Source organism: Apteryx rowi, unplaced genomic scaffold, assembly GCF_003343035.1.
Source record: "Apteryx rowi isolate R43461 unplaced genomic scaffold, aptRow1 scaffold_746, whole genome shotgun sequence".
Classification (NCBI taxonomy): domain Eukaryota; kingdom Metazoa; phylum Chordata; class Aves; order Apterygiformes; family Apterygidae; genus Apteryx; species Apteryx rowi.
Genome location: NW_020451034.1, coordinates 283382 through 308932, shown reverse-complemented (window position 1 = coordinate 308932; position 25551 = coordinate 283382). Strand labels below are relative to the sequence as shown.

At 36.5% G+C, this 25551-nt stretch overlaps 1 pseudogene; it reads left to right on the top strand.

The window, feature by feature from the left end:
- LOC112976561 overlaps positions 1-14575 on the top strand; it is a 38608-nt pseudogene extending 24033 nt beyond the window's left edge.
- Positions 14576-25551: the final 10976 nt, after the last annotated feature.

Here is a 25551-nt window from a genome sequence, read left to right as displayed (position 1 = left end):
AAAAATGTTACCATTTTCATGTTCTGGTGACAACATAGCAAATGCTTTTATTGGTTTACACTCCTTATCTGACCTTTGCAAACCAGCACTTGGGAACAATACGTCTGACTGTGGCATATTTTGGAGCATTTACACAAACCCAGACGAGGAGAAAAGGATGCCTTCCAAGTCTGGAATTAGAATCAGAGAGGAAGGCTGGGCTCATACAGAGGGTGCATTATGTGTATGTTAATGTTAGATCTGGGCAGAGTTTTTTGCCAAGTATTTTTTGGTCAGGAACAGTTGGTTCATTTAAATGGATTTTTGCTTGTTTTCTTTGTGTGTGGCATCATATCAATTTCAGTGGAAATTCCAATAGAAAAAAATACTTTGAAAACAAAACAGTGTTTTGTAGGAAATCTTGACATTTTCTTCTGCTTAGGCATGATCCTTCGTGTATCGGAGCACTTCCTTGTTGATGTTTTATAACAGTTAAACTTTCCTTAATGATTTAAGAAACAAAAAAAAATAATATTTTAAATACAACATTATGTTCCATTATAGCAGGCCAGCAGTGGTTTGATTGTGTACTACTGCTAACATGCTATTGAATAATGTAAAAGAGAGAAATGAAACTTCCATAAAATAAACTTTTGAAATGAAATTTCACAATTCTGAAGACAACTCTGTGAAGCCATTTTTTTCTGAGATTCCACTTAGTTTCTGAAAGTACTTTTTTTTATTACCTTAGAGCAAAAACAATTTCAAATTCTGAAATTTCAGATGAAGCAAAATCCTGACTTAGAACCAATTGCACTTACAGCTGAGACAAAAATTGTTGGTATGTTTAACAGTTAGTGACGTTTACAGCAAAACAGGCTTTGACAGAGTTCTACTGATTAATGCTACTGTCTGTTATGTATTTCAGGATCAAGTCATTCCAGCTGACGTGGGGTACCAGCTGCTCTGCACCACTTTGGGGACTACCTGCCTCATATTCAGCTTGCAGGGCCTGGAAGAAAGTCTGGCATATCCAAGTCGCCAGCAGAGAGGAATACCCTCGTTTAAAACCCGCGTGGCATAGACAAGGTTTTTTTTCCATAATGGCATCATGGTAAGTAACTCTAAATGAATATAGGTTTCTTATTTATTAACGTATTTTCTTAAGTAGGACTATTCTTAATGTTTTTGTCAATTTTTACTTGAAAAGTATGCACTATGGGATGTTTATGCATTGTTATCATTATGCTGTCTTTGCCATAGCTGTTGTTCATATACAGGATGAAAAATAATGATTTTAAAATGACTTTCTATAAGGAAATGGTTGTGATATTCTTAGTACTGGGAGAAGCCAAGTCTCCTGCTTTGGGGATATGGGATGAGCCACCTAGTGTATTCTAGAATTGTGTATACCATTTGAAACTTGTATAAGCAAACAGTAGTTATTTTTTGAAGACTCCTGGGGGGAGTTAGAAATGATGTTTGTAGATTGACCTGGACCTGTATTTACATGTGCTTGTGAATTCTTATTGCTGTTGTTGTCACAGGTTCTCCCCCAGCGAACCTGTGGACTTCTCACACATACTATATTCCACGAAGATAATCCTGGTGGTCCAGAAGAATTAGAGAAAAACATTCAGGGAGGGGAACTTTTCTTTACCATTGTTCTTAACACAGTATTTCAAATGTATCCTCTTATGAGCAGTAAAGAGCAGTGAAGGTTACAAAAAATAAATCATGTATGATAGAAGGTACCAGGGAGCAGTAGCAAGTCTAATAGATAATAGATCTCTGTATCTGTTTGAGAAGGCTTCTGCTTTCAAATTGAAAATGACAGGAATTGACATGGTAAGCTACAGTGATTTTCCTTAGTCTGTAAGGAAGATACAATTCTGAGAAACTTGCTTTTCAAGGGTAGCAAAATATTCTTAGGGGCCTTGTTTTGAAAAAAAAAAAAGCTTAATGACGTTATTTAGTGTGACAACTAAGGGGAAGTTTGCAATTACTTGGAGACACTCAGGTAAGATGGTGAGATCTTCTGGGCCCTGCAGAAGCACAGGTGGAATTGTGTATGTTCAATAATAGAGGAAAAGCCAGAAATTACAGTGGAAAGGCAAGAAGAGAACATAGAAGAGGTCATCTAGTTTTAGCAAAAAGAAATGTGACTAAAAGTAAAGCTAACTGTTCAAAACAGGAAATATATGTAAGTGTATATTAATAAACTTTTTGGAGGTTTCTTGTGTTTTAAATATCCATTACAGTTCCGTTTTCTGCCAGAGAAGCTGAAAGACACCTGAATGACAATACTGCTAACCCATAATGACAGCCTGGCTTGTGCAAGCAAGAAATGAAGGGAAACGAACTGCAGCCGTTTTCATTTTCTCTGAAGGAGATTAATCATGCCACCTGAAATATCAAAGATTAAAGCAATAACTTGTATAAAGGATTTACACAGCACTCATCAAGTGTAATAATCTAAACCAAATGAGCTAATCTATTACAGCACTGTACTCTCATTCCTACTAGCAGCTGCATGATAGGGGGAACACTTGCCACGCACTTCATCCTGCAACTATTTGCTGATTGGAAAATGCTTTTACTCCAAAACAGAAGCTTCCATCTCCTGCACAGGGAACTGTGACATACATAGAAGAGGCTTCATGACATACATAGAAGAGATTTCACCTGCTTTATGAGCCATATAAGCGTATGATTAAATGTGCTGTCCTTTAAATGGGAACAGCATCAGGATTCCATCAAGATTCCATAGGATTAATCACAAGGGCATATGATGCAGTATCTCAGTAAAACATAAATCCTCCCTCTCAACAGTTGTAATAAGTGTGCAGCTTTTGCTTATTTCCATCATACCTACTTAGGTTACTCCCCAAGCATTTGATTTTTTTCATAGACTTCTAAAATAAGTGAGTGTGCTGATTGAGTCACGTACAAATAGATTGGCATGGCATACTTCCCAGTGAACTGCTTTAGTCAGCATATTACTGACTCAAACGTTTTGTCTGGATTCTTGACATTTATAAGCAAAAACAAGAATGGGGAAAAGCCCTAATAAAACTGCAGCGGTGAGATGTAAAGCTCTGAGGTAAAGAAGTTGTTAATTTCCTATGAAGTGCACCTAGATGTTTTGATTATTAATTGCTATCTTTAGTTATTTAATTCTTGGGTGTCCTAGGAATATGATAAATGAGTATATGAATGATAAATGGGTTTTAGACAGGAGATAGATGGAGCCTAGTTCTTGTTTCATTTTCACTAACGCAAATCAGGGGAAAGTCCATGGATTTAAAGAAGGCTTTGTCCAAATAAGGAAATGGGAATCAGGCTTGGAGAATTTAAAGAAATCCAAAGACCATGCTTGAATGGTTATTTCTTATTTGGTATGACAAAACTATAAAGTCCAATGCCTTGTTTAATAAAAGAATTGCATTTTCTGGGATATAGCTTGCTGTTGTAATAAACATTCCTTTTCAGAAAATTATTTGTGTCCAAGTTGTCCATAAATATCTCTAAGTTTCATTTAAACAAGGAATTATAACTGTATAGGTATGTTCTCTTCCACTATTCAGCCTGTGACCTTTATTCATACGAAAAAAATACCTGTATGACAGGTCAGGATAACAGAATCATTAAAAGCCATTAACCTTACCTCAGCTTTTTATACTTCATTTAAAATTAGATTTATTGTGTCAGTCTTATTTTCTGAGCGGTTTCCGTTAATTTAGAATGCTGACTACATTATATACTCCTCCCTCCAGGATTTGTGTTTATATTACAGGCATTGTTTCTTTCAAGCTTGTGTTTAATTTTATTATTTTATATTTTATGTGTCCATAATACAGGAGAACGTGGACTATAATGTAACCCTTCTTCCTTTGTATTACAGCACATCAGATACTTTGCCACTGAACAAAATATGCAAACACAGTAGTTTGGTATTTATTTCAGTGTGATTATATGGAGCATAGGGATACTTTCATTGGCACTGTATGGTTGAGACATCATAAGCTGGTGTGAATTAGCATGTCATAAAACTTTATCACAAAAGGGATATTTATCTGAGGTGGCACCCTGTGGATCTGTGCTTAACATACACGTGTGGATCCATTTTGAAGTCTGTAAGGTAGTTTGATAGCAACTGGCAAAGTTCTGTAGCATGGCACAAGGCCGCAAGTGGGCCACAGCAGTGCTTTGAATCCAACCTTTGTCTTGCAAGGAACTAACTGAAGGGGCCTTCGGCGTTGCCGGTTACCTTAGTGAAATATGGTGTGTGTTTAAATGCTGTAGCTTGAGACAGAACTTCTGTCATATATACGGTTTGGTTAAATGTTTTATATCTCAAATAGAATTACTATCCACCTCGGGACAACAAAACAGAGAAAGCAAAGCTGATAGTTCACGGATAAGTTATTCATTTTTGAGTATTAGTGTATGCAAGAGGGAGAAAAAGTAATTATTGGTGGTTTATTCAGAGCAATGTTAAACCTTTTAAATAGTTTCCAGACGTAAATCCTATCTGCTGCTGCGTTCCCTGCAACGTGACAGGGAAGCGGCTGGAGAAATAATCCATCGGTTACACCCAGCTGTTAGAAGAGGTTGCTACAGCACATAACAATCTAGCCACTGGGATAAATTTTTATCATGCACAGCGATTCAAAGATATTCAATAAGTCATTAACAAGATTAATGAGCTCTAATAAAAAATGCAGGCTCCTGTTCCATATTTTATTCAGCTCACTGTAGTTTAAAATTGCTTTTTATGATTTTATTAGACATATTACTTAATTTTTCTCAAATTGGTCATTTTATTTAGGTTAAAATATATTAAATAGATTTTTTCTACAGAGAAATAGGATTTTCAAAAAAATTGACTTCATATAGTAAAGTAACTTTATGCCATAAATAGATATCTAATCAATAGACTCAAGTCTGCTCTATTACACTAGTGTAGGGCTTAGAGTGAGGCTTTGAGACTGGGCCAGTGCATAATTGCACTACCTTACAAGGTGCCTGGAGTACGAGGAGTGTTATATTCCAACCATATTGGTGAAGATTATTTCTTTTGGTGACTTACATGTTGGCAGAGCTCTATTAAATCTCCATCTAATCGCTTTCAGCCCTCCTGTGCAAGAGGAAAGTACCGTCTTTGCGGAGCAGCTTTCATCATTCTCTTGTGTAGACTTGTCACGTAAGAGACTTGAAACTGTTGACTCTGTTGTGAGAATGGATCGTGATAAGGGCTCGAGTGGGAAGGCTGCTGCAGGCACTTGAGCTACCGAGTGCAAAATGTGAGCGACAGCAGTGCAAGTGGTAGCAGAATCAGACTTAAGCGTAATCAGTGAAAAGATACTACGGTAAAAAGATACTCATAGAAACAGAGTTTGGCATATTTTGGTATGGAGAGAACCAACTTTCCACTGAAGGCAAACAAGCTTAATGAGAACTTCATTACATCTTGTCCATATGTCTATACAGGCATGTTTGTTGCTTTTGCTGACAGCTGTGAGATTTCTTAACTGATTAATAGAAAGTGACTCCCAGAAACAAGATAGTCTTTGCCAGAGATTAAGACAGAAAGACTTTTTTTAAGTCTCTGGATCCTACTGCATCTAGATTATTCCTGACCTCATTCCTTGCAATCTAACCCATTTTTCAATATATTTCACCTGGTCTAAATAATTCAAGCTTTGCATAGCAGCCGAAAAGCTGCCTTTCTTTCATATCCTATTGCACAATGCTCTTCCACAGCAAAATTTCTGTTAGAGATTTATTGCAGCCCAACTGCTTTCACATACCTTTATAATATGCCATGTCTGAACTGTAATTCTTTAAAAAAAGAAAAAAAGAAAAGAAAAACTAAGTAAGTTCAATTTAATGTCCTTTCTTTCAAAATGTAGTTGTCAATCAGTCAATATTTTGGGAGTTTGCAATTGACTTTTGGTTGATACGCTCTTTCAAGTTCCACTGTGATTCTTTGAGCAAATTCATCCTGGAGAAAGTGGCCAGTGTCAAGAATGCAGTTGGTTACCATTTTTTTCTCCTTTGGTGTCAGTTTTATGTAATTAATAAGTACCTCGAGTCTTCTTTTATAAGCTTTTCTCTGAGACTGGATCTAAGATAGTGTATTTTTATGATTTAAAAGTTAATTTAAAGGACATACAGGGTGTTAGTATAGGAATAAAGCTTGTTTTTGATACATATAAGTCTTAGTTCCTGGATTGATTGGTTTAATAACATTCCTTAATAAAGTAAACTGAATTCATTTTATTCCTGTGTGCTTTTGGGATGGACAGTAGAAACTTTGCATCTCTTTGCAACTTGTTAGCTTTGACTTAACAAAGCATATTAGCTAGTGTTATGCCAAGTAAGTATTTTTGCATACGCACAGCCCTTATTTGAAGAGGTCTCCATTGCGCTTGCAAAATGCATATATTTACAGGGTACAAGTGAACTTTCAAATTTAGCTATCAAGTGCAGTATGGGTATTTATTTGAACACTCCATTTACAAACTGTTCTTTTATACTTTCAGTGTTTTGTCCTTAGGCTTTGTGATCCTAAGGCAGGACTTCAGGAAAGTGATCTTAGTGGGAAAAGATGATTGATAGCACACTTCAATGATTCCCTTAGCTGTGGGTTAGCTTAAATGTTTGCTTCATAATAAAATCTCACCAAAAGCTTTCTTTTTTTATAAAATACACTTATATTGTTCGTACCAGTTCCATTCTACTTATTTCCGTTACTTAGGAAAAGGGTGCAATATTTTAAATATTATGATAAGCTATTTAGAAAAGTGCTGAATTCTACAACCTACTAATTTATTGTATTGTTCTCAGAAGCATCTAGAAAAGCTCTTTTTTTTATGGATTCCACGAAGGCCTTTGAGAGGTGATAAATGTGGGAGGTAACCTTCAAACCATGAGCGATTTTGAATATTAAGCCTCCTTCATATTCGGCAGAATACATGCTCCCAGATCTGTCATGAGCTTCTGAAAATCTCTGGTCTGCTTGGAATCTGAACATGAGCTGCGTGTATTTGATCTTACTGAGAAACTGTGAAGGTAAGATCATAAAGATAATAAGACTGCATAGTAATTATGATACCTTTTATACAAATATCCCTCTGTATTTAACAAATGCTATCTGTTAGAGCCATATAAGATTTCGGGTATACATAATGAGATACAAAAAAATACATTTCCTAAAGTGCTGTAATGTTACATACAGACTTAAGTGTATGTAAATATAGGGAACACCTGCTTCTTGCATCAATTCCAAACATCAGTTGGAGCTTCAGATGCTGTGCATACTTAGGAACCAAACTATAGCTGTCAGACCTGGGAAATGAAATTGGAAGGGCCCTAACACTAGAGGACACTTCTGAAGGAGGACAAAAAGCGCATAAACAGGTCTACTTTTGTGCAGCAGGAATTAAGTCTGTATCTGATATTCAGTTACAACAAAGCCAGCCTTCCTGTCTCCTGGTTATGAATTTCTGGAGTTTATACTGTTACACTTTCTGTGCATAAGAGGCTCATGTGAGACAAGAAAAAAATAATTTGAAAGATGTGAATGAAATACTTTTTTTGCAACTTACCTATACAGATCCATCAAGTTCTCTTATTATAGGATTTAAGAAAGTTCTTTTGTATTTTCCCAAACTGTTAGCAGGCAATAAAGGTAAAATATAGGATTGGCATGATTCTAAACCAGGACAGATAAACATACAATTTTGATTTATCGTTATTATGATCTCACATCTTTGAGAAAAAAAAGTGCTATAGTTTGAGAACAGAATGGTTCTCAAATGGTGCTATAGTTTGAGAACAGAAATCCTTATGAATTTTTTATGATTTACAAAAAGGAAATTTAGTAGTCACTTTCTTGGATCCTGTGGGAAAGCCAGTGCAGAATTCAGATACAAGCTAAAATATGAGAATTCAAAATGCAGAACCAGCTAAGTAAACAAAAGGTGCAAAGGAAAATGGAAACCCAAGTTGAAAACCAAGCAAAATGTATGTATATATTCTTGCTGTTTGAGATCAAACCCCCTGTATCTACAATTTCGCAGAATTTTCCCGAAGAACAGTTTGTTTCTATTAAAATTTGTCTCCAAAAATACAAGTTAAATCAATGAACAATGAAAAGGTGCCTGTATAAACATCAGTTGATTTCTAGCCTCACTTTAGCCACCTCATTTCCACCTAAGATTTCAAAGCTTTTAGAGTAAAAATAAAGTGCATTCCTCCTTGCTTCTTTCCTGATTTAAGCAGGCACAGTGTTTCCTCTGCAAGACTGAAAAAATCCTCCCAGAGAGGATGATCACTTTGCCTTGAAGGAGTGCATGATGTTGCATTCTCATTTCTGCTGTGCAAATAGTTGAATACACAGGGGCATATACTAACAGCAGAGTAATGCCACAAGCCTTGGAAGAATGGTGATTCTGTTTTTAATTTATTCACCAAAAAGGTCAGCTCAGACACAACATCTGTTTTCCACCACGATCCTGCTTTCACCAAATAATTTTGCATGCTGCTGAAGTTTTCAGTAAAAAGTCAAGATTAATTAGCTGGTTTGGGGGACTTTAAAAATGGTCTGAAATACTGTTACAGTTATAAGAACATAGCAGAAGCATTCTGGGTGAGATTCAGCTTGGTGTTTTACAGGCAGAAATTTGTGAAGAGATATTGTGAGATGAGAAGACAGCTGGCTGGAAGAAGAACCACTATGGGATAGTACGTATATGGTTATTAAGGTGGAGGAGTGAGCTTTTAGTAAGAAAAGGAGACAAAGTGAGTTTGTAGCCTAAAAATATATTACTTAATATTTATAAAGTGCATTCATCTTTCTCTGTTTTCTGGCTGTATGCTTGTGCATCAGTACTGGTTGGTCTCATAGAAAATGAAGGTTATACAAAGCAGTGATTAATGTCTATATAAGGTAATTGAAAAAAGGCTTTTTCTTTTTTACAATGCTGCTTTATATACAGCATATATGTCATATGTGCATGGTACATAAGGTACTCTACTAACAACACAGATAGATGTTTTATTGATTTCCTTCTGTTCCACTTCACTAACAGGAGCTAATTTTGATGAGACATAACACCAAAATAATCAACTGTGCATTTAATGTTAAGATTGCATGTAGGTATCTGCAAAAGCTGGATCTAATGAATTCAAAGAAATAACAGACTTTTGAAACTTACAGTGAAGAGAGGAAAAGCAGAAAAAACTACAGAGAAGAGTTCTGAGGTAATGAGGTTAAAATGATTTAAAGACCATTGGAGACCTAAAAATAGGAATTGTCCTTTAAAATGACAAATGCAAATTATACTCTTAAATTAAAAGACTTCTAGGCAGATTTTGAAAATGGGAGTTGGACATTCTGAGCCATATACGTGCTTTTAAAAACATTAATCTGAATTGACAAATTTTGTGCAATGGAAAAATAAAGCAAGGAGAAACAGTTACTAAGCAGAAATGGTGAGAAAGTAGGGGCTTCTGTCTGTATACATTTTCAACGTGTTTTTCTACTGAGATTTTCAATATGAAAATGTAATTTTTTTGGCAGTGTTGAAAAACAGAAATGTTTGAGCTGACTGGAAACACCAAAAATTTATTCAGAATCTGATTCGCTGTTGAATAACATCTTTAGTAATATATTTTCCCTATATACATGGTCACAGTTGGTCTAACAAATCTTAAAATGATTGAGAAAAACATGTCTGTATATGTACAAGAGTACATATTATATCCAGATGGATTCAAATGTTTATCAAGAGTCAATCTCTCAAAAATTAGGAAGCATCTGAAATTAGCAATTCCTGGGCATCCTTGATTTATCTTCACGTGTATTTTTGGTATATTAATTGTATGACCATATAATTCTTTCCATAGAAAATATCGTAAAAATTCAGTGATTTTACAGTGATTTCAGATGTACAAGGTGAAATGAAACTCATTAAATGAGAAGAAGAATGCAAATAAAAGACAATCGTGAACAATTTACTGAGTTGAGAAGTAGACTCATTTTAAAATTTCAAGATCAACAGTTAGGTTTAGTTTATATTTTTATTAATAATCCCATGAAAAAATAAAGAGAATATTAATTCAATTTGCAATTCATATTACATGGGTAGTACTAAGATATTAGTGTGAAGAAAAAGAATTCCATTAAACTGGACTCAATAAAATTATTAATAGTGAAATTATAATCTGTGATTTCCATTATTATTATTACATCCTGAAAGCCATGTATGTAGATGCACCTAAAGTGCCCAATCAGTTTAGAAATTAACAGGTCTTGGGAAGCATTTTTACCCTTTTTCATAGCAGAAGAGCTTAAGATGTGGAGATATAAAATTACTTGCCTGAATGCCACTGGAGCCGAGATACGAGCCAGGATCTCCCAAGATCCCAGTTTAGCATCTGGAGCATAAAAGGTGAGACTTTCAATCTAAATCAGAGGGAAGATGAAATCCTTCTGTTCCTTTTTCTCATAATCAGTTGTTTGTAAGGGGCATTTATTTTATTTTTAATTCTTCATTGTACTGTGACATAATTTGTAAAATCTTTAAGTCTTGCAGAGACATATTTTCTCATTGATTTTTTGACTGTCCAAGTTCAGCATACTAGGAGGGTTCATTCTTGAGTTCATTCTCTACTTCCTTCCCCTTGCTATCATTTGACAAAGGAGTGAGTGATTCCACTATCACAAGGCACTACGCTAAGCTCAAGCCAGTCATTGTAACACAGAGCAGCATCTTCATAACTCATTTGTCCAGTTATGGGAACGACCGCCTGCAGTTATACACCTCTGCGAACCCGGCCAGCTTTGTTGGACCAGGAGGCGGACCAACCTGAAACTGCAAACTCTTCCTCCAGTTCAGCTGGCTCACAAATGCTTTGAGCTGTTCCCTGAGCAAAAGGAGCCAGTGTGACAAGTACTGCAAGATGAGGTATTTCTAGGAGCAATGGTGCTTTGTAGTGTATAATATAGAGATCCTGACTGCTGAGCTGAAGTCAGAGGTCTAGGTCTAATTGGTGCAGGTAGCATTTGGGAAACCCTTCTAACAAGTAAAACACAAATAAAAATCCATTGCTTTTCAGAATTCCTAAAATTTTCCGTAGCAGTTTGGCGGAGCTGGCCTGCTCCCCTGTTTAATCATAATCTGTATTTATCTATTTATTTATTTATTTATTTTAGGAGCAGTCACAGTGTTTCCTGTCTCAAAGTCTTAGCACTCCAGATATTCTGATTTTCTCAGCTGGAGACAAGGATGCTAGGCAGCTTTGTCTGGACAAGTGCATGTAAGATGATATTGCTTCCTAGCCACTTATATCTGCTTACAAATTACATGTTTTTGAAATTACTCTTGCCTGAATGTATAGGTAGAGCTGATTGCAATTTTTCTTTTTTTTTGTAGAAGTATTAATTCTTTGAAGATACTTCTATTTGGTAGGAATCATACTGAATGAACTTTGTAATTTATGGCTATTTTTCATCAATATTCATATATGCACTTATGAAAATGGCAGTTTTATGTCCTTTTTGGAGAAATATAATTCATACTGAAAAATTCTATTTTAAATAATTTCAATGGTTGTAATTAAAATATTTTATATAAATTATAATACTGTCAATTTTTAAAGATGGAATTTTTTTTCATAATTAGCTTTTGAAAAACAGCCATTTTGGGGGGAAAAATGCAAAATTTATTCAGTGTCTTGCTCATTATGAGCTCAGACCAAAAGGGAGTTCCCAGGGAAGGTGTCAGCTGAAAGTGCGTTTGTACCCTCGAAAAGCTGCATCTGGCCTGTAGGTGTCCTGCCACAGAGTAGTTGTAGCCAAAAAAATGCCCCAGACTGGATGAATTGTACCTGGTGGGCTGCAGGCTAGTTTGAGACTTAGCAGTATTGCTGCACTGAGCAGGCATAAGTAAAGAGTTTCTACAGGAAGAAATTCAGCCTTTTTGAGATTGGAAAACTGTTCAACTGCAATATGGTATTTTTTTCTCAGGATCCATGTGATGATAAAAGGTATCGAGACATCTGATCCAAGGAAAAGAATTGTGACCAATTACCCAAAATTACTGTAATAGAACCTCAGAAAACTGGTGAGAAGCATGTAGGAAGGAAATTTGACATCTACCATGTAAGACAGAAATCCATTTGGAAGGATATTTTAAACACTGAATTTGGCAAACCAGTTAGTACTCTCCCTGTTATAGGGAAACATCCACCATGCTCTCCTGCCAGAGAGGAGGCCTATTAGATATCAATTGTTTACTGGAGGAGAAATTTCTTTAGTTGGTTTCATGATATGATAATAATAAGCAAAATTTAGTCTGAAACCTACATTAAAATAAAGCCTATCTTATAAAGTAACTTATATAATATTCAACAGCAATTCAACATTTCTGAGATTAAAATATGCCGCTATTTTAATTGCTACTCATTTTGAATGTTTCCAAGTATGGTATTGTTAGGTTCTATTGTTTATAGGATGAATATGATAAAAATAGAGCCCTAGCTCTCATATTAAAAGTGAAATCGATTTCACTTGTTTTCTTTAGCATTTAAACGAAGAAGAAGGAAAGCAAGCAAGGTAAATGGTAAAAATTTTAGGATAAAAATCATTTCATGATAATAGATTTAAGTATTTGAGTAAGATTTTGAAATAGATAATTTATATGTTCAGACCATAAATTTTCCATCATGAATGCTGGAATAATTATGTTTAGGAACAGTGAAAGTAAATGTGTTGTTCATGTTTCTTGAGATTGACTTATTTTGTTTTTCATTTTGAAAGGTACAGCTATTTGGCTTGTTCCTAATGATCCATTTGTCAATCACTAATAATATCCATGGACCAAAACCCTTGGGTCTGCAGTTTCTTGATGGAGTTAACTACTATAAGGACATTGACTGGTAAGAAAATTACCTAAATTTAGCAAATGGTGGAGAAATACTGGGCCTTTTTGTATCTGCTTCATTTTTTCTGTTAATGCTAATGAGACTAATAATGCTAACTATCTAAATGAAAATGATAAGGATGCTTCTTTGCTAATGTAATCATGTAGAAGATGTTCTTGAAGAACCTAGTGGCTGCATGTTCGTCTGTGCCAGCACTGTTTGTAGTTTTTGTTTGGGGGGATTACAAGTGGCCCCCCCATCAGGAACACTGCTCAAATTCTTTTGAATTATTTTTCCTCTGTGATTGTTCAATCTCTCCAACTTCTCTGTTTTGGGTAATTGCATGAGCATAGAAACTGCTATAGTGACCCTGACCACAGAGGTACCTGCTTCACTATAGCATCAGCCATAATAGCTTTCACTGATTTTTTTCCGAGGATGTATCAAAAAAGCCCCAGAAGTATTTAGTTCATGGTTTAATCTGTCTAAAGTGATGTTTCCTCCTTATTCTTAGTAATTGAGAATTACTTTGTATCCGCTTCAGAATGGTTGTTTTTTTCACACACACTACAGGAACTAAATAGTCCTGCTGTCTATATAAACATCTGCTCCTCCTGTGGATCCTGCAAGTTCATGATTGCTGTGGTATCTTTCCTTTCTCATGAGACACCCATCATTTCAACGTACCAAATCCTTTATACCCCAAGATTTAGATTTTCCTGCCATAGCAACTGTGTATGGCTATGATGTGGTTTGTCCATACCTTAACTAGCAAAAACTATTTATGTCAATGACACTGAAAGTCTTTGATTCTTTCAGGAAAAATTGGTGCTTATCACAAAGCTATTATGAAAATTACTTTAAAGGTTATATGTTGCAAGATCCTGTACTCTTGATCCTCATAGAAGGTCACCAAAATGTGTAAAATAAATATATTAAAAATCATCTATTTTTGTAAGGTAATGAATTAATGGATCTGAAGATTACTGAAGTAATGGTAGTGTAAGGGAAGAGTTTCTTTGTAGTCTTTGAATCAAAATATTATAACTTCATATATGAAGTTATTAGTATATTATTAAAAACACTAAACTGCATTATAAAATTCCAGTTTATACTATGCACTAATGAAGCAGCAGGTATAACCTCCTTCAGTAGTAACTGTAATTATTCCATAAATTAAAGAAAAAATGAAAGTTTAAATTAAATTAAAGAGAATGCTTATCAGGCACATTACATCATCAGGCTACTTTAAGCACTTTTTTCGTATCAGTTACAATCCATGGGTGGTAACAATTTCTAAGCAGGCGCAGTGTCTTTTGAGATATATGTACGCTGCATTTTTTAATGTGTTGTGTAAATACTCAATTTACTAGTTGAATGATAAAATGGGTGTTTAAATAAAGGTGCTGGTTTGGTATAATTAGTACAGCTGTTCATGGCTCCATTTCAGATACCAATAATATTTATTTCATGATAAACATGTAAGACATAATAAAGCTGTTGGGATTAGTTTGAGGATTCTGATCACAGAAAGCTGTTTCTTATCAAAAGGCAACCAGAGGTGCTAAATAGCCAGGAATGGGCACCCGTCTCTGCACAGCAGCTAGAGGAGCAACAACAGTTAGTCTCTGTTGCCAGAATGGGAATTACACAAGCAGAATGAAGCGTTCCTTAAACGAACTAAATCATTGAAACATCCAAAGATGCTGCCTGCCTCTTGGGAACAACAGGCCTTTTTGTCCATATTTGAGGATAGGAGGTGACAAGTGAGGAGGGTGAGTGGTGCCACAGAACTCTGAAAGCGTTGAGCACTAGCAGTAGGAAACAGGTCACTTGGCCAGCTATTGCCTGAGGATTTGTACCTTTTTTTCCCCCCCTAGGAGAAGTGGACTAGTTTGTTATCGGAACCTTTAGCTTGATTTTTGCAGTGTAACACATTGCAGTTGTCCACTTGCAGTACCCTGCATATAGAAGACGTCATTCAGCCAGCCCAGTCTCCAATAATTAGTACCTGAACTTCATAAATACCTGATTTTATCAATTTTATCAATGACTACATATGGATGAAGTCATAAGCTACTCTGAGTATAGACTATCTATAAATGACCTGGTAATATTTGCTGAACGTGATGTAGTAGCTCTTGTATGGAGCTGCTGCTGTATGGTGCTGTTGCTGCAGTTCAACAATACTGACACTAGAGAAGGACAGTGAGCAGGAAACTATTAAGGAAATAACTGTAGAATTTCAAACACTTTTTGTGCTGATAAGTAGACTAATTGCCTTGGGCTGTTCTGGGAGGATGCATAGCCTGATAATTCTACAAGCACTGGAAAGGAAGTCTGGATATCAGCTTTTCGCCTTACTCTGCTATAAAATAGTGACAATACCAGTAACTTCATACATTTGCTTGAAACTTTCCCCATAAACACAGGTCTAGTGTTTTTAGGTCCTTACAGTCTAATTTCAATTAATGCTCATTATATGCATACACAAATATTTATTCTATATATAGATTAATATAAATATTTACAGTTAGTAGAGTAGAGCAGTGGCTAGTAAAGTAATATAGTTAGTATAGTATAGTAGAGTCAGTGTTAGAATATCTTTGCTTTTCAGTCAGTGTTACTACCTCTCACTTGTCCAGGGACATAGATTTTTTTTCCTCATTCCTGTCAGTGCAACTAGTCATTTCTGCTCTGAGAAGAGTGCCAATTATTTCCATTCTGAGAAAGCTCCCAAATGAGCAGCTTCTCTTGTCCCCAAGGCTAAGATTATCACTATTCTCACTGACCCATCACATCAGGTGTACTCCTAGTATCACGTATAACGATGTAGTCTCTTGTTACTACCATTCATTGTAGGTTTTTCCTATGTTAGACTATCAAAAGAGCGCAGTATGACACCAACAATGCTGTATCTAAAACAGTCACATTTGTTAATGTACCCATTGAATACATTTAGAGTGGTTATGGTACTGTTATGACATTTCAACACTGCATTAGATTTTAAAAACAATTTTCCAAGAGCATGAGGGAATGCCTGAGGAACGAGCAGCACTGAAATTCATGTTCAGTGAAATGATCACAGCAGAATCACACATCCCAGTGGAGCTACAGCTCCTGCAGAAGGGATGTCTCAAGCCTGGGTGGTACAGTACCAATGTAGGAAAATCTTACTTTCCCCCCTTTCAGATGAGAAATAGAAAGCTAGAGCTTGTAAGATTATTGAAGGTCCAGGTTTCTGAATTCAGCACCTACATTAGGCTGCTTTTTTCCACATATGGGTACAATTACCCACATATAAAATAATTCACATAAAAAATTCACGTCTGTCTATTATAACCACCTCTTTCAGTCACTAGTGGCTTCATATGAATGCTCAGGTCAACAAATCAGGCTTCTCTTTCTGGGCTTTCTGAAATATGGTGCATAGCATTCCTTCCCTTTTAGTGACCAGATGAGGAAATAAGGTCCCAAATAAATGGGTATGTTGTATTCCTGATCCTTAGAAACTTATATTTAACAGCCTGTAGGACAATAACCGGGATCCATGATGGATCCATGAAATAAGTCCCAGATTCTGAAAGAGTCTGTCTCTCTACATGAACTATTGCAAAGTCTAAAGAGACTGGCCTCCTAATTTAGGCACCCATGCTAGACATCTAATGCTAGGTAGCGCAAATACTCCTAATAATGGAATTTAAATATATAATAACGATAACAGTGAATACAGGAATTAAAAAGTTAGATCGTTTGCAATCTGGAGGATTGCAAGTGCTGAATTTTTTACAGGCATAGTCTAACATTTTAAGAAAGCTAACTAGATTCCTGTCGGCAAATTAGATTTTATTTTTTATAGTGATTCCTCGCTGCTAAAAGTTTTGACACTGCTGCTGGGAGCAGTCAGCTGTCAATATTGGGAGTCATGGTATTGTCCAAGGCTTTCCGGCTCTAGCAGACAATGTGAGTAGTCTGCTGATAAAACCTACTCTTAGCAGATCTAATCAATGCACACCACATTTAACTTCCTGAACCACCTATGCTAGGACCCCAGTATTTTTCATATCCAGGTGACTGAAAGTATGGTAGGAATATTAGGAATTATTGCAAAAAAATTCAAAGGCAAGGAGAACATAGGGAAAAGAAGAACCTTGTTTGTGATGTTAGAAGCTTTATTACATTTAAGCAACAGCTGAAAGAATTTGTGTTTTGCTGGTTTTTTTTTATACCCCCATCTGTTCTATCCTTTTCACAACATACTTTTTTTCTTATTTTAAATTTGAGTCCTGATTGTATTGGAATTTTCTGAAGTGCTTTGGAGGAAACGTGTTGATGAAATGAGGATACTTGTGAATATAAAGGTTTTGAAAATAGAAGGGTTTTTAGTTAGAACGTTTTAAAAAACTCAGAGAAAAGACATTAAAATCATCTATATTTACAAAGACATTCTTATAAGTGCAATTTTGTTTTCTTTAAAAAAAAAAGTCTTTAGACCTAATGATTCAACTTGGAAACAAGGAAAAACTAGATTTGTCTATTCAAAATAATTAAATAATAAGGTGAATGAACATATGTTCAGATCACTGTTGTATACCATATCTGTGTCAGTTTTAAGACACAAAGACTTTCTCAATTTGTTTGTTGAGATAGCCTGTATTTTTTCAGGACCAGATCCAAGTCTAATTAAAGTCTGAGGTGGAACTACTGTAAGGTCTGGCACACACCAGTAGTTGATCAAATATGCTAATCTACTAGTTTCTATTAAAATGAATTTTGGGAAAAACATCTGAGACAGAAGGACATGAACAAATTTCAGCTAACAGGAAATTATGGAACTTCTTGGTTCAGAAATCTCTGTTTACCAGCACTTTATTAATGTTGGCAGTGTTTGTATTTGCTAGAGGTGTGCACCAATATTTAAATGCGTGATCACTGAATAGTATATTTTGAAAGTGTAGTTCGGAAAATCAGCTCTCTGAAGGCAGCATTTAAATCTGTACTTAGCCTTCAATATTGCTTAAATCTCAGTGGGACTTAAACTTATGCTTAAATGCTGTCCCGGAGAGGTATTTTCCTGAGGAAGTTGTTTTCTGAAACAGGACCTACAAATGCTCTGAAAAACAGCAATGCGTCTTTCAGTTTCAGCAACTTCAGATCAATTATAATAATACCATTTTTTTAAAGTTCCTGAGAATGAGCTATTTTTCTCTCATGCATGTGGCTGTCAATTGTATTTCCAGCTGGCAATTTGGAAACCAACCTGCAGAAGCAACTACCTTTGTCATAAATTTAACTTGACAGCTTCTCAGCAGAGCTTTCAATTAGGATCTTAAAAAATAAAAAATAAATAAGAATAGAAGTGCCAGTCCGAATGTGATGAGCAAATTCTGTTTTATGGAAGACCTATACATACTACTTTCTGTTCAGACTTCATGACGATCAGGAACCTGCAATGGCAAGTGTTAAACACAAAGCAGCATGCAACGGGTAAAAAACTCATTATAGTGATATAGAAATACCTGCCCCTCCCAGTTTAACTTGGCCATTTCAGCTGATGGCCATGTTGGATGTCACACAGCACCAGAGGCCTTGGGGAATTTCTACCAAGCTGTGGAATGAGGATAGAAGGTTAGAGGTGGTGGAGTGGATCTGTGATGCTACTCAGATGATCAGATCTCTTTCACTTAAAATTTTGTACACACAGTGGAGGAAATTTCAGATACAACTCCAGTTTCAACTGCCAGTTGCTGAAAGCTTTTTGTCAAGCAGCAGGAGCCCATGTGCCTGGAAAGAGGTGAAAACCTCAGCCCTGGTAAAAGCTTTTTGTGCTTCAAGTGTAAACCGTGAAACAGTGTTGATATGATAATTTGTTCAGCTTGTCATAGTTTCAGTCCCTGGCAGCTCTCTTCCTGAGGCTGTCTCCCAGTAAACACTTCCTTATTTTTAAGTCACCAGTGATCGTGTCTGACCCTGTGTCAAGATAGCCACCACTGCATATCTCAGTCTCAATACATTTTATCTTCAGAGCTCCAGAACAGAAGGTTTTCTTGTGGAGGGTGGAAAGGAAAGTTATAATTAAATTTCTAGCTTGCAAAATGGTAAAAATAACCTTGAAGCATTCAGTAAATGTAAATTGCTTCAATGACTTCTGGCTGAATCTTCAGAAGGCTTAAACAATGCATCCAGAAGGTATGAACGGGGATGCACAAAGCCCTATGACTGGTTGAATGAAGAGCCAATTTTTTGAATTCACATTTACTTTATATTAATCACTGAAACGTGACTGGAAAACAGATAAAAATGCATAGGATTGGCACAAGTGGTGAATGTCTAAAGGACTCCAAACAGTGTCCCCCCTGCCACCCTTTTTGATATATACCAAACTAGGATCTCATCCTCTTCCTCTCTCTTTCTTTTCTATTAAGGCTGTACAGTGGAAGCTTTGCCTCAGTGCATTTTCTGAAAATTAATGAAAGGGAAGTTAGGGACAAGTTAGACTCTTGCATCTGCTTGGCAGACCCATCAGATATAACCAGATTTACAACTGTCTGTAGAGGAAAGAATCAAATCATGTAGCCTGGCAGCATAACCATCCCCTGAATTCTGCCATTTCTCAAAAATTTGGTCCCATATTTTGACACTGTGAATGAGTTAACATCTAGGAAGGAAAAGAAGAAAACCCCAAAAATGGGAAAATGAAAGAGAGATGGGAGGAGGAATTACTAAGCTGCTTGTAAGGGGGCCTGCAGAAAGCCTGTAAGAACTTCATCTGGGCATTGCTGATTTGAAATAGGGGAAGGGAAAACAGCAGTTCTGGGAGAAAATAGGCATACAAGGTCATGTTCAGAGCAGTTGGCAAGAGAGGCAGCGAGGATGGGATTACACAGTCCTTGGCAGGGACAGGATAGAGTAGCAGCTGCAAGGAGTCTCAAGCAGAAGATGATGGGAAGGCGGTTTCCGAAGGAGTGAGGGGAAGACAGCGAGCCCCGGGCAGGTGCATGGAGCTGACACAGCAGAGGAAGCTCGAGTGAATTGTTATGGAAAGGCATCTGTAAGCTCTCCAGTGCTATACATGTGTAAGGTCTACTGTACCCAACCATCCTGATCATACTTTTCCTTTCTTATTAACTTAGGCCTTAAGCCAGTTAAGAATGCTTTAAAAAGCTCCCTTGAGTTGCTCTCTGAAACAGACAAAGCTGATGAGAAACTGTTCAGCAGTTTTGACACCCTCATATTAAGCCAGCATGTGTCTGAAAGTAGCAGGAGGAAATAGCTCTCTTTAAGCATTTGCCACTGATATTCCCAAGTGAGTTTGGCACATTCCAGGTCAAAACGGCCCTTCTATTAGTAACATGTCAGCACACAGAGGTGCATCACAAAATCCGTAACTCAGCAAAATGGAAGCATATTTCATATTTTTAGAGAATGGTGTTATCTGCTATTAGTTTTAACACCTCTGTCTGTCTTTGCTTCATCAGTATTGACTTGTTTCTCATTAAAAATAAATAAATAAAGGCCAGTGCATGTCCCCAGATAGCTCCCTCCCCATGTATTTGACAAGATGAAGTTTTACAACTAGGCTGTGTGATTTCACTAATAATATTACTTCTTCTCTGCTGATGATCTGAGGATCTAAAAAAGAAAAATGATGCATGAGGAAGAACTGATTGATGAAGAAGGGCAAAATTCACTAACCAGTACTTTCTTAAGACATGTATAAATATTTATTATGCATCTATCTGAAAAGTGTATGTGAGATAGCACAATCATGCTACTGTCAGATTGCCATTTTGGATTCAGTTAATTTGCGCTAAAGTTTTATTGCTGTTCTGCACCTCGTCTTCAGCTGTTCATCACCCTTTTCCTGAAATTACCAGCCTCTCAGATCTGTCAGCATAACTGCATGTGTAGTTTCCCCATAAGCCAGTTTTGTCAAAATGAGCTGTGTTAAATAACCCCTACTATCTGAAGTGTTTTAGCTATTGGATTCATTTAGACAGAACTGGGTTAGAAGCAAATCCACATGCCATTAGTTGGCAGTTTGGAGAAGACTGTAACCTCCAATAGGGATGAAATGGGAAATCAGAACAGGAGAAAGTAGAGCATCAACCTCTTAATCCACCACAACAGCAGCCAGAATAGCCTCACTTAGCATCATGGACCCTATGTGGGCACTTGGATTCATTAATACCAAGAAACTAATATAATTATTATACCTGAAAAACTAACAGACTGTATTGCTGTTCTGCGTACTGCTTCTTAAAAGTAACATAATCAGATATGCAGTTATGCTCATAATTTTCCATTATGTTAGGAAAATGGCCTTCTATCCGTAAGAGGTGTTGTGTGACCCCGGAGCAGTGAATAGCTAAACGGTAAATTACTGGGAAGGTTCCACATACAGTCTGTTGTTCCAGGAGAGGAAACATTGGCAGGTTACCTTCTTGCTCATTAGGTAAAGAAACTAGTTGCCCTAAGTGTTTTGCTAAACATAAAAAGTAAGGAAGTCAAATAAAACTCAGATGAGGTGAGTTACAGAAGGTTGCAGCATATTATTTCTGTGAAAATCTGAGTGTATGAGAAATAATGAGATTGGAAGACATCATAAGCCATGCATTTTCCCTATTCCTAATTACTTATTAGTATGTGAACTAAAAAGTGTCCATATTTTTATGTATGACATTGTTTTCAGATTTGACAATGAAAAGGGCTTTTGGTGCCAGGTGCTAGAAGAAGGATAAACCAAATGCACAGAAGAGTTTGAAGACCAAAAATATATATCCATAAACCAGGAGGTAACCTTTAAAATATTACAGAAGCTGGAAACTTCAGTATTTACAGCTCTTCAGTATTTATGTAGTCTGAGGATAGTATTATAGATTAAATTAGTCTAAAGAAAGTCTCCATTTATTTTAAAAATAAACCTGATTTTCAATGCAAGATTGTATTTGCACTTTTAACTTGAAGTCTTTTAAGAACATTTATGTTACAGTAAATATTTTTCCTAATTACTTTTCTTTTTCCCTCAGTCTAGATCCTTTCTGTCAGGTTACTGCAGAGAAGATAATTTTTAACTGTCCAAATTGCTACATAGACTGGGACAACCTCTCCCATCCGGGCTGAGACAAGAGCTGCTGAGACAGTGTTGCAGATGAAAGAAAAATGAGATGCTTCTGTCAAATGGTAAACTTCCCTACAGCCTAAAAAGTAAATACAAAGCCAGAAACTAAATCGTTAGGTGCAGGCACTTAAAAGCATATTAGCATTTCCATGTTTATTTAGACCCATGTGTAATTAGTTTAGCTGCTGTAAACTTTTCTCAAGGGAATAAATTATTGAGAAAACTATCCCTTCACAAATACTGTATTTAGTAATGTAAAACAGCAGGCATTAAAAGAACTGCAACAATAGCTGCAGTTCCAGAAGAAATGGCACATTCTCATGTAAAAGATTATGATGTATTTCTAGACCAGGAAAATAGTTCCATAGTGGGGAAAAAAAAATAACAGTAGCCCTCTGAGGAAAGGAGGCTGCTTCCAACTTTTTCATCAGTATTAGAGCATGGAGATGATAGGACATTGGCTTGCTTAAGAAGGTGGCTAAATGACATGTGAAAACCAGCTGGTCAAAGAAACTGGTTTCAAAGTACAGTGTCTTCCAAGCAACATAATCCCATGTATGTACCACTGAAAAAGTGCACTGTATAATGTCTTGATTGATTAAAATGTAGTTCTGGACATTGCATACGGTACGCTAAAGAAGGGTAAGAATACTGAAAGATCAGATTCTGTGGATCTTTTATAGAATTTTGTATTTGTTTCTGGCTGATAATTCTGCCTTAAAAAAAAAAAACTGTTCTAAATGCTTTGCCACCAATTTTTAAAAAAAAGCTAGGACTTATTCTGCGAAGCACCTGACCACATGTTTAAGACCCAGTGACAACAGCATAATTTCAGCATGTATGTTGAAAAGTGTATGTTTTGGTCGGTTTAAGAACTGTTTCTTGGTCTGACAGCAGTGGCAGGAGGAGGGAAAAAACCTAACTGTGGAAAGGGTTGGTTTCTTTGTAGTTCTGCGTATTACATTTTGTAATTGTGTCTGTGTTCTGTGAACAGATGTGTTTTTATAAACATAAACAAATGACCAAGAGAGCACATAAACACCTGGGATGGCTAGCAGATGGGTGGTCATCTGCTAAGCCCTCAATTGCATTTTCTCTGTAATTAGTTGTCTAATTGCTTGTCCAGAGTTGTAGCTAATGTATTTACACATGTAATTAATTATACTTAAAAAAACATACAAACAACCATTTTCAGTTGTTTGTCCTTTTTTCTTCATTTGCGGAATGTCAAATTTATCACAATTCTGAACTATTATTAGTTTTATTTATGGACTACATTATGACTCCATTCTGGATATATCCGTAGAAGGACATACAAGCCCTAATTATTTCTTTGGCTGAATAAAGAAAGAGTATCAGTTGCAACTGAGTTAGGCTTTATGGCCAGTAGTAGGCAGTAGAGGAATACCTTAAGAGCGTGGCTCGGGAGAGAGCTGGAAGAAGCTAGCTAGCCTGATTTTTATTTTTATTTTTTTAATTAAGAAATGATCCTATTGATTTTAACAATATGTTGAACTTTCTGAAAGCTGAATTTGGAAAGGGAGCTTAGACTTACTGGTTTCATGAGACACTTGGCAAACTTCTGATAGTGAGTAAAATTTTAATTTTCATCTGTGAGAGAATTTTGATCTTACCAAGTGCTCAGTGACCAACTTTGCAAATGTATCTTTCTTCACTTTGTTTGGTGTTACATGGTGGTGATTAGAGTGTCAACAGGGCTGCAACGGTGACACAGGGCAAGCGCACATTACCTGGTCCCCAGGTGCACACCCTTATTTTTCCGAAGCTGTGCCCACTTGGAGCTGTGGTTGAGCTGCTGTTTCTCCTCATACTTGAGTCTTCTGCTCTCAGCTGCACTTAGGGCTCTGTTTGTGCTTTCGTTTTTGCACAGCTCCAGGATTTCTGTGGACATGTCCTTTCTCCTTTCCTCCCTGTGCCAGAATCTGGTTATCCCTTGTTGCCTGTTCTTCCCACACTAGGCTCTCCTATTTCCTCCTTTGTCAGGGATCTCTGAAGCCACAACAAATCCTACTTTTTTTCCCTTTGTCTAGGATATGTCATCCCATGGCCAGTGCTTTTAACCCTGTTAGGACACAGAAGAGAGACTACGTGAGCTGCTATATTGTTATTCAAGTTGCATAGTAAAATCAAAGGCAAATAAAAGAAAAAAACATTGTTAATGATTCTTGTAAGACTGTCCAGTATTAACGTAACTTGAAAAGAACTGCAATTTTGTTTTAAAAAACACTTTGAATGTTGATTATTATTTCTAGAACTGACTGAACTTTGGGGTAAACTCACATGGCTTTTGTTTTTTGTTTTTAAATTAGTAAGCATGTTCAGTCTTCATTATAGTCAGTGGAGAGTTTGAGTGAGAAAGAAGACTGAAAAGGGAACGTCATAGTAAATAAGAAATATTCACAGCTACTGAATGGTATCCAGGACAAATGGCAGGGAGCTGATATGTCCGTGACACTGCAAGGTCAAGTGCACCCTACCGAATCCATTTGGCTGTAAGTAGTATTAAGAAAACTTGTTATTGTGTTCAATGTAAAAGATTAAAAACTTTCTGTATTCTGTAAATCAGACTACTTTGGTTGCTGACTTGAGATCTGAAGACATAAAAGCTAATAGATTAGATAGTATTCTCTGCTTTTGTCTTAACACATAAATGCTTTACTTTGGTCAAAAGCTACTCCTGGATTCAAAGCCGTTATCAGACAAATCAAACTCAGACATATCAGGTGAAAGCAAAAGGAAAGCTCATCCAAAAAACCTCGCTCTATGGATAGGTAGAGTTTCATGGGACACCTCCCCATGAAACCGTGCACCAGTGCGCTGCTGTGCCAAGAAATTAGCTCAGGCCCAGAAAGCAGTGCAGCCCCCTCAACATCCGCAGGGGCCATCCTGTCCCCCTGCAGAGGCCAGCGCCCCTTCTGCACAAGCCGAGGAAACGCTGCATTCTGTTCGCCTGTGTCGCGTACCCTTGCCCACAGTGTGTGGGGGCTCCTTTAAAAAATGGCTAAATGAAAGAAAGCCAGAACAAAGTCTTAAGCCATGAAGAACGGAACATCTGTAAAATGTTTGGATTAGGAAAAAAACAGAAGTCAGAGGTAAAACTAAAGGGACTAACCCCTTGAGCTGTTAAAAATGAGGACTATAACACTGTCCTGTTAATTCATTCTCCTAGACTTAAAAAAATTGAAAACATTTTAAACATTGTATTGCCAGTTCACTGTTCATTAATTTTGCTACTTTAGTGGCACATTAATGGTGTACAGTGGGATCTTGCAGATGTATCAGATGACCAGCACTCACAGGCTGTGAACCAGGTAATTACAATATAATTAATTTTTCATAACTTTAAAATATGACATCTGTATCAAATATAAATTTGCCTTTGTTGTTAACCATTACTTAATTATTATGGCCCCACTTTGAGAAGGTTATAAATTAAGCATAAAAAAGGAAACAGCTCATTTAACTTGTATTTCACTGGTCTGAATCTTACAGTTGCA